This window comes from Cervus elaphus, chromosome 26, assembly GCF_910594005.1.
Source record: "Cervus elaphus chromosome 26, mCerEla1.1, whole genome shotgun sequence".
Classification (NCBI taxonomy): Eukaryota; Metazoa; Chordata; class Mammalia; order Artiodactyla; family Cervidae; genus Cervus; species Cervus elaphus.
The window spans coordinates 12,259,744-12,269,159 of NC_057840.1; the positions used below are offsets into that span (position 1 = coordinate 12,259,744).

A 9,416-nucleotide genomic window follows, 5' to 3' on the forward strand; every position below is an offset into this window, starting at 1 on the left:
TGGATGCCTTCTAATTAATTCACTTGTTAAGTCACACGTGGCACGACCGAGTGCATGTCATATACACCAAGACCATGTGTTAATTGAAAATAGGTTGACATTTAAAAAAAACTTCACAGAGAGTACAAAACACTGGTCTATATCTGGGGTCAGAACTTGGGGTTCCTGACTTCTGGCTCAGCATTGGCTGCCTTGGCCCTTTGCTGCTCTCAGGTGCTAACACTGATGTCACCAACCCACATCTCACCACCTGAGGGGCTTCAGAGTCATTGTCTAAATGCAGCTCTAAGCCTACTGAATGCCTCTGATATCTGATTGGCTTCTCTGTGTCTGAACATCAGTTTTCATGGGGTGGACCTCATATACCTGGGTTCCAAAGACTGTTTCACCCCAGCATTGGCCTCTACTCCTACCGTCCCCTTAACACTATTCGATCCTGCTTCAAACTGAATAAACTAAACTATGAGTCTTTCTCTCATCCAGTTCTGAAAATCTCCATTGCCTAAAAGCCACTACAGCAGTGCTCACACTTCTTCAAAAGAGAGAGAGAGAGATGGGGAAAGCACTTTAGATTCAACCCAAACTCATCTGAATCAGTGGTCACCGTTTACTGGTCTGATGAAGTTGTTGAATGACCAATTCACTGAGTTATTGTTGAATTTTTTAAAAGATTAGTTTGGTGACTGTGCACAGCAGTAGTTTTCACAAATGTTTGGATAGGACAGCTCAGTTATCAGTTTCCTACATGATTTACATTTCAGATACTGAAGCAATTCTCCGGGACTTAGCATTTAAGATGTGGATGGAGGAGTTATCCTTTAAACACACTTTACATCATTTTATATTTCTTCAGGTGTCTGTCCTGGCCATGTCTCTGCTTCTGCTGGTGAAAAGGCTCTTTATGGACCTTCTCTACCTGGTAAAAGATATATACCTGACAGTTTCCTGCAATTAGTAATTTGGCAAATTGTCAAAGAATTGATCTGCAGCCATCACCAAGTGCCACATCCTACCACACTTGAATTATGTTTCCATTCACGTAGCAAATGACTTCAGCAGCTGAAAGTGAACTTTGGGAGAAAAAATTTCCTCTACTAACATCACTGATTTTACATGTACTTTTGGTGTCAAAAGCACACCAAAACAATTACCTCCACATCACCTCCAACCCAAAGAGTTGTTTCTTGTGGATTCTCTCCTTCTGCTTCAAAGAAGAGCCACAACAGTTTGTGTGGGGATTGGGGGGTGGTAAGCTACCTATATGCAGTATTTTACTTTAAAGTGCTTTCAAATATACTGTCTCATCTGATCCACATAATCAGTTAATGCGTTTGCCAGGGTCCACATTACTCAGTTGTTTTTTTTTTTTTTTTAAGTTGCGGAAACAGAGGCTCATCGAAGTTAAAAAACTTCCCTCAGTCATATAGGCAGCAAGTTAAAGGATCTGCACCAGAAACAAAGTGAAGTTGCTCAGTCGTGTCCAACTTTTTGCGACTCCATGGACTGTAACTGACCAGGCTCCTCTGTCCATAGGATTTTCCAGACAAGAATACTGGAATGGGTTGCCATTTCCTTCTCCAGGGGATCGTCCCAACCCAGGGATTAAACCCGGGTCGCCCGCATTGCAGGCAGATGCTTTACCATCTGAGCCGCATTGACTGTGGTTTCTGCACCAGAAACAACCTCTCAACTCTTTACTTCTTCACCTGGCCCTGATTCCTATTCGGGCATTTTTTAATATTTCTGCATAAAAGAATATCAGTGAAGTATTTTCACTGTCTTTATAGTATTTAGGTACTACCATTAGTTTGCCTCTGACTATGCTTTCCTAGCCCTATTAATATAGTTAACTTATTTTTGATGTTTTCATACAGTTCATTTAGCTGTAAACTCTTGAAGGTGAAGGCCAGTTCTTCTCCATGGTCAATACTGTTCATGACATATGTGTCTCCTGGCACTCAAGGGATCCCCATTTAGTTTCTTTCTTTGGCCAGAACCTTCCTTGGGTGCTTTGAATCTGGCCAGTGAGCATTAACCAATCAAACAGCTTCTACGGTTCTGGCAGGACTTCTAAGACCTTCTCTCACACAAAAGTTCAGGAACGAGAATAATAAGTCAGGCTATTTTAAACAATAAATACAACTATTCTAAGAACAGACAGCACAAAGGTTTTTCTAGTCTCTTTGAAGACTAGAACTACAGATCAATGTGCAACAACCATCATCTCTCTTAAAAAGAGGAGGTTTTGCACTTTCTTCTCTTAACTCTATTTCTCATCTGGAAAATTTGAGTGTATTGGTGTTGAATCAACTATTCTAAATGGTATTACAATATACTGTTTGGTGAAAAAGTAAAATGCAAGAATATGTTGGGAAAAGAACTTAACAAGAAGGCTGCAACCACTTTAGAAGTGTAAAACTCCATCCACAGGGGAGTTGGGACACTAAAACTTCCATCAAAGCACATGAAAATGACATCAGTGGTCTGTTATCCCCTCATAAATGAACCAGACCTGGGCAAGGACGTTTGAGCAACATCAACCCTTGTCAAACCCTTAACAAAGTCTGACATCTGTTAAATCATTAAAGGGACAAATAAAATGTTAACCAAGACAGAGAAGGAAGGGAGAGTGCTGATAGCATGTATTAGGGCTAAAAGTAAAAGGCCAGAAAAGACATGATTAATTTCTGGATTTGGAATATCTCTATAACTTGTTGGCTAAACCTTCCCAAGTTCCAAGTCACTGGAAACTACTCTGGCAATAAAAACACTATGGAGATCTGTAATAGATGGATTTAGGGCTTTTAACACTGATACAGCTGTTTTCACAATAAGTGGAGATCCTTTGGCTCTTCATATCCTCATCTTCCTCCAGACACCTTGTTTCAATTCCGTGGAATGTAATTCTCCCTGACCTCAAAGAGACCTTTGTCCTTGAACCAGCTTTGTAAGAACAAAAACCAAACACTGGCCTATAGTACTTCATCTTAGTTTTTATACCTGATTAAACAGTGCACTCTTCTTTTCTCTGTCCTTTTGAGTCTGGGGCATACCAGTCTGGTATCTCTTGTACAGAAAAGAGTGGGGTTTCCTTTCAAAACTTAGGACAGAGAAAAATCTACTGCTGTGTTGTGCAAGTTACTTCAATCATGTCCAACTCTTTGCAACCCCATGGACTGTAGCCCTCCAGACTCCTCTGTCCGTGGGATTTTCCAGGAAAGAATACTGGTGCCATGAGTATTGACACCATGCCAACTGAGGTGCCATGCCCTCCTCCAGGCGATCTTCCCAACCCAGGGATTGAACTCACATCTCTTGCATCTCCTGTATTGGCAGGCAGGTTCTTAACCACTAGCGCCACCGGGGGAGTTCTCAAGAATTGCTTGATACATCAGTTAGCATTACTTTCCATGACTAATACGTAACTTCTACAATATTGAAATTTATGAAAACAAATAAGCCTGAGACTTATATGATAGATGCACCATAAATGGATGGGGATAAATATGCATCCAAACCTAACTGGCCTGAAGGCGAACAGCAACCAACCTTCATATGTGGGTACATGAGGACTTTCTGCAGCAACAAGGAAAGGTGCACAGGAAGTCATATGCCACACCTTCGGGCCGCCAGTCAAAGAAAGGACCTTTAGAAGGAATGGCTACCGTGCATTAGCTCATTCTTATGCTGTGTGTGGGTGAAGCCAGGCACAGAAAATGCAGGAGAATGTACAGCAGGAGGAAAAGACAAGTAATCTGGACTACCGCAGCCCAACCCCCTGCAGGCAAGAAGGAAGAACTTTGACAGGGCCTCCAACACGTAAGACCTTAACATGTATGCAGGCCCAGTAATGGGAAGTTGGGGTAAACATAGAGATAGTATCAGTAACCAGGGCAACAGGTAAGTTTACCAACTTAATGGCAGCAAGCATTAGCAGCAGAAGCTCCAGAAGCACCAGTTTTCCAGGGAGGAAGTGCAGGAGTGCTGCAGCAGTTGGCCAGGCTGAAGCTCTGGGTGGACCACCAGCACGAAGGGTTGCTCAGAGGAGCTCCAGTGACAGGTGAGCAGAGAGGACTGAGGCAGGGGCTGGGTTACAGGTCTCATGACCCAACTGACAGTAGAAGCAAGAAAATGCCTTACTGTGAGAATTTACTATAACCTCTTCCTACCAGTATTCTTCTAGAAAATAATCTACTGGTTCTGCCTGCAGCCTTAATTCTGGAATCCATTAAAACCAGTAGAAGAACTCAGATTCACATACTTTAACAGAGTACAGTAGTCTTCTCACTTCTTTCCCTTCCTCTGAGAGAGTTTCAGGCAGTTGGCAAACATGGACACAAAAACCATACCACATGAATAGTCCAGCCTCTCTAAACTCCTTCACATGGCCAGGTGGACCCTGTTGCAGGCTGCAAGCCATACTCTGTACCTAATAACTGCATTATTAGGTGGGAAAAGTCCCATCACAAGAAAACATCATAAAGCTTGCTTCCTTTCTACCATATTCTGTGCATTTTCCAAGGAAAGGAGCTGTATATTTATTCTGGATCACTTGGCCTGTAATTCACAAACAACAAGGACAAGTGTGCTTCTTGGCATCTTAATCATGGGGCCACGCCAACCTGAAACAAATTACCTGCCACTCTAAATGCAGTCAATCAATGCATAAACACCAAGATGTTTATGGCCTTCGGATGCTTACAATCATGTAGAACAGGTCACACATGCACATATACATCACCATTCTTTTCTAAGATACAACTAATGTTGGAAAATACAAAGACTTGGATACGCTAGATTGATATTTGACCCATTATCAACCTTCAAACTTTAGCAGGAGAAATGTTGAGAGTTTAGTGGGTACTGAGCAGGTGAAAGAGAACAAAGAAGGAAGAGGGATAAAAAGAGAGGACCTCTTGGGGGGCAAATGCCTGGATATCCTTAGGTGGTAGACCCGCCACAGAGAACCTGTCTCTGTAAAACCTAGAACCACTACTGGATTCTTCACAAGTACTCAGTTTAGAAATTCTACACAGTAAGAGGCAGAGTGAGGGAGGTAGGGGGAAAGGGGAGGGTTATCTTGTATTTAGTTCCTGCCCCAAATCCTCAATACTTCTAAGATCACTGACTTTCTATAGTGACGGCAAAGCTGTAGCTCCTGTCCCCTTCAAAAAAATACTGAATAGAGCTAACTACCTTCTCTTGGAATTCATTCATGCCTTGACTCACCTCATTACCAAGGTGACCCAGACAGTTGCCACTTCCACTGGTACCTAGGAGTGGGGCTACTGCACAGCATCCACCTGGGGACCTGCAGCCTCAAGGACTGACATTTCTTATACTTACTGGGTTAAGACAAGGTCTATCTTACCAATACCTCCTTCTCTCTCCAGAAAAATAACTATTACAGGTAAGCAGGGAGAGTAAAGGAGCTCAGAGACCTTGCTCATATGCCTGTACTGGCAGGTCTTTCAGTCTTAAAAGCTTGGCATTCTTACTTGCTCTGAGGCCCAAACGGAGAAGTGCCATTGAATGCTTTGTGGCTGTGGGAAAGGAGAAAGGAAACTAATGGTTGTGTTATTGTTAAGGACAATAAAGACAGCAGTTACGGCCTCACACAAAAAGTTTCTTAGTGTCAGGCTCAAAACTGGGAAAGGAATACATCAAGGTTGTATACTGTCACCCTGCTTACGTAACTCATATGCAGAGCACATCATGAGAAATGCCAGGCTGGATGAAGCACAAGCTGGAATCAAGATTGCCAGAAGAAATATCAATAACCTCAGATATGCAGATGGCACCTTATGGCAGAAAGTGAAGAGGAATTAAAAAACCTCCTTTTGAAAAAGGACAGTGAAAAAGCTGGCTTAAAACTCAACAATCAAAAGATGATGGCATCTGGTCCCATCCCTTCATGGCAAATAGATGGGGAAACAATAGAAACAGAGACAGACTTTATTTTGGGCTCCAAAATCACTGCAGATGGTGACTGCAGCCATGAAATTAAAAGATGCTTACTCCTTGGAAGGAAAGCTATGATAAACCTAGACAGTGTATTTAAAAGCAGAGACTTCACTTTGCTGACAAAGGTCTGTCTAGTCAAAGCTATGGTTTTTCCAGTAGTCATGTACAGATGTGAGCTGGACCATAAAGAAGACTGTGCACACAAAGACTGTGTGCTTTCACACTGTGATGCTGGGAAAGACTCTTGAGAGTCCCTTGGACAGCAAGGAGATCAAACCAGTCAATCCTAAAGAAAATCAATCCTGAATATTCATTGGAAGGACTGATGCTAAAGCTCCAATACTTCAGCAACCTGATGCAAAGAGCTGACTCATTAGAAAAGACCTTGATGCTAAGAAAGATTGAAGGTAGGAGGAGGAAGGGACGATAGAGGACAAGATGGTTGGATGGTATCACTGACTCGATGGACGTGAGTTTGAGCAAGCTCTGGGAGATGGTGAAGGACAGGGAAACCATGGCGTCTCAGAGTCAGACAGGACTGAATGACTGAACAACCAGAATACCCTCTCCTTCTGGCCTATGGGATAGTTTGTCTCCGCTTTATAAAGAAAACTGGGTTTCAGAGAGGCCTTGCCAAGGGTTACAGCAGACCCCTAAGTGCAAAAGCCAGTAATGTACTCAGATCCCTCTGATTTCACAGTTTCTTCCAGACACTGAACTACTTCTGTGTAGAGAAGCAGCTTAAGCCTAATAAAGTAAAAACAACCCAAGAAGAGTACCTGAGTGTGTTGGAATTTGGGAGCCAGGAAGGGGAAAGGAAGTTGATCTCCCAAATGGAACAGCCGCTGCTACTAATATCATTACTATCATCATCATCACTAAAGTGATGGGAACAGTTGCTTAGTATAAAAAACTGATTAGATTTCTCCTTGTGCATTATAAGCATCTTGTTTTGCTTTTTACTCTTGCTTCTAGGAAGCTCAGAGACAAACCCAAAGTTCCTGTTTAGTAACTGTGCAGTAAGCCACATGCATATCAGTATTTTCTTCTCATCTTGATCCTGGATTTTGATTTCTATTTTACTTGGTTCTAACCTTTACTCACCACTTATATATTTATTCATAATATATATTCTCATGAAAAACCTCAAAACTTTAGTGGAATAAGGTTAAGGTATGCATGACATTAATTTAAAAAATAATTTACCTGGGTGCAGCTTTCATCTGTAGCATCACACAGATTCTTTAGTCCTTTGAATTCTATTGCTAAAATATCTGAAGCAAAAAAAAAAAAAAGAAAATCAAGACACCATCTGGAGGCTTTGGAAAGACAGAGGTAATCAGGTCTTTGATCTGCTCTGCACATGGACTGGGAGAGGGAAATAGGACCAAATCTCCCTGACACAGACAATCATTTGCTTTATTAAACAAGTGTCTTGTATTACACACAGAGTAGTGCGTTATGTGGATGCACCAGAAAAAATGATGATGAAAAGTAGATACTGAGCATATTGAGTACTCTGGGTTTTGAAACATTAACATCACAGCTGTTTCTAATAATTTTTTCTCTAACTGCAAGCTTATTTCCACAACATGTTCTAATGTAACTGTAACTGCCCCAAAATGTTTTTCTTTTTTCAAATGAAGTCTTGTTAGAAATAACTATGCAACTGAGAGCCCATAGTCATCTTAGCTTACTACCCCATATACAGGTTATTTTGTATTCATTTATTGGTGTGTTGTGTGATTCAAGACGGGACAGTTTGAAACAATCTAACTTACTTTTAAACTAGTGAAACGTGCCTTTTTAAACAACAGAACAACAACAACAAAACCCAAGAAAACCTCACTAATGAGAGAAGTCAAGAAAGTTCATCAGTGGAGTGCCCTGCAGTTTTAAACGTAAATGACAACGAGCAGCTCATTCCTCGACTATCTGTATCTGGGGTACTGATGGTTTATACCATTAAAACTATGGGGTTAACCTAAACTCAGATGCAAATAATATATTAATATTGCTTTTAAGTTCTTCCTTCTATTTACCTTGTAATTCTTAACTGTCTCCCTCCATCCATGTAGCTTCTTTTTCTTCCAGATTTATAGCTTTGTAAAAAGTTTGGGGATGTCTTCAATTGTGACTCTCCCAGGAGGTTTGATCATCAGAGACCAATTTCTTCTCTGGGTTTGATTTTCCGATGAGACCCAGGGTCGCCTCCACCGTGTCCACAGCTAAGGACAACCTAGAGGGTCCCCTTTCAACCTGGGTTTTGGGTGACGCTCAGCTCCTGCTCCAGGCAGGAGTTTCTGAGTCTCTCGCTGGGGCAGCTGCCCACGGCGAGATGGTGAGGTCGACCAAGAGCCTAGTAGAGGGCTCCAGGAAGGCTGCTCTGCTCTAGGCAGGACTCAGGGACAGTGCGGTCCCCAAGGGCATCACGTGTCCTGGCCTGAAGCGTGGCGGGCTTCGCGGAACCTAAACGACCACCAGCCCCTCCTACTGGGAGGTCGCAGGCCGGGACCTGAAACCCCCTCACTCCACCACCCTCCAATCTGGGAGGGCTGTGAACTGCCACCCGGCGGGATAGTTGACAAGTCTCTCTCAGCCGGAATATATATTATCCAGCCACCACATGGTGGGCGAGCCGGCAAAAACTATTCCCCGTTGTAAAGCTGAGGAGGTTAAGGCCGGGACGAGGCCGGGGTCCCGAAACAAATGCGTGCGGAATCACTTCAGGAGAGGAGCTCAGTCTGCCTGCCCCCGCCCCGAAACTTCGGAGCCGGGCGGGCTGCAGGCCAGGGAGCTGGCCGAGGCCCGAGTGAATTAGGGTTTACGCCCTCGGGGAAGGAAGCGGTGGGCGGCGCGGCTGGCGAGGTCAGGGGCCCGGAACCGCCAAGCCGAGGGCGAAGAGGAGGTCTGCGCCGCGGAGCCCAGGAGCCACAAAGAGGCCCAGGCTCCCTAGGACGCGGCCGCCCGACCTCAGCGGCGGGCGCCCAACTCCCACGCGCTACCCGGGAACCAGAGCTCTCCGCGGGGCGTGGAGGAGGAGAGGGCTTAGGTTTCCGCTCACTTCGCTCTTCAAGCCATTTTTAAAAGGAGAGGCTTCATTGGCAGCTACAAGGGACGAACACAGCCTCCACTCCCCACTCCAGACCACCCGGCCTAACGGCCCGCGCCGTCACCGCACGCACACGTACGCACACGCACGCACACATGCGCACACGCCGCGCACGTCAGGTCTGGGCTCTGCGGCGCCGCTCTAGCAGCTCCCGCTGGTTGGGCTGAAGCCCGGAAAATCGGCGGTGGTGCGGTTGTGGGTGTTTCTGAGGGTTTTGAGGATCCTTAATATCAGTTTCCCTCGGAGGAGCCAGCGCCGCGCTAGGCAAGGGGCGCGCGGCGGCCGGGGCCGCACGCCCTTTCAGCCTATGACCGGAGGCGCAAGCGCGTCGCGGGCGCCC

The 9,416-nt window shown here is 44.6% G+C and overlaps 1 long non-coding RNA gene across 1 annotated transcript in view; it reads right to left on the minus strand.

The window, feature by feature from the left end:
* Positions 1 to 9,121, minus strand: part of LOC122684500 — an 81,169-nt gene extending 72,048 nt beyond the window's left edge. Inside the window, exons 1-2 of the long non-coding RNA XR_006338064.1 lie at positions 8,007 to 9,121; positions 7,171 to 7,238 (exon numbers count right to left, since the gene is read on the minus strand). This is a non-coding gene — a long non-coding RNA (uncharacterized LOC122684500). The remainder of the gene's footprint in view (positions 1 to 7,170; positions 7,239 to 8,006) is intronic.
* Between the last annotated feature and the right edge of the window lie 295 nt (positions 9,122 to 9,416).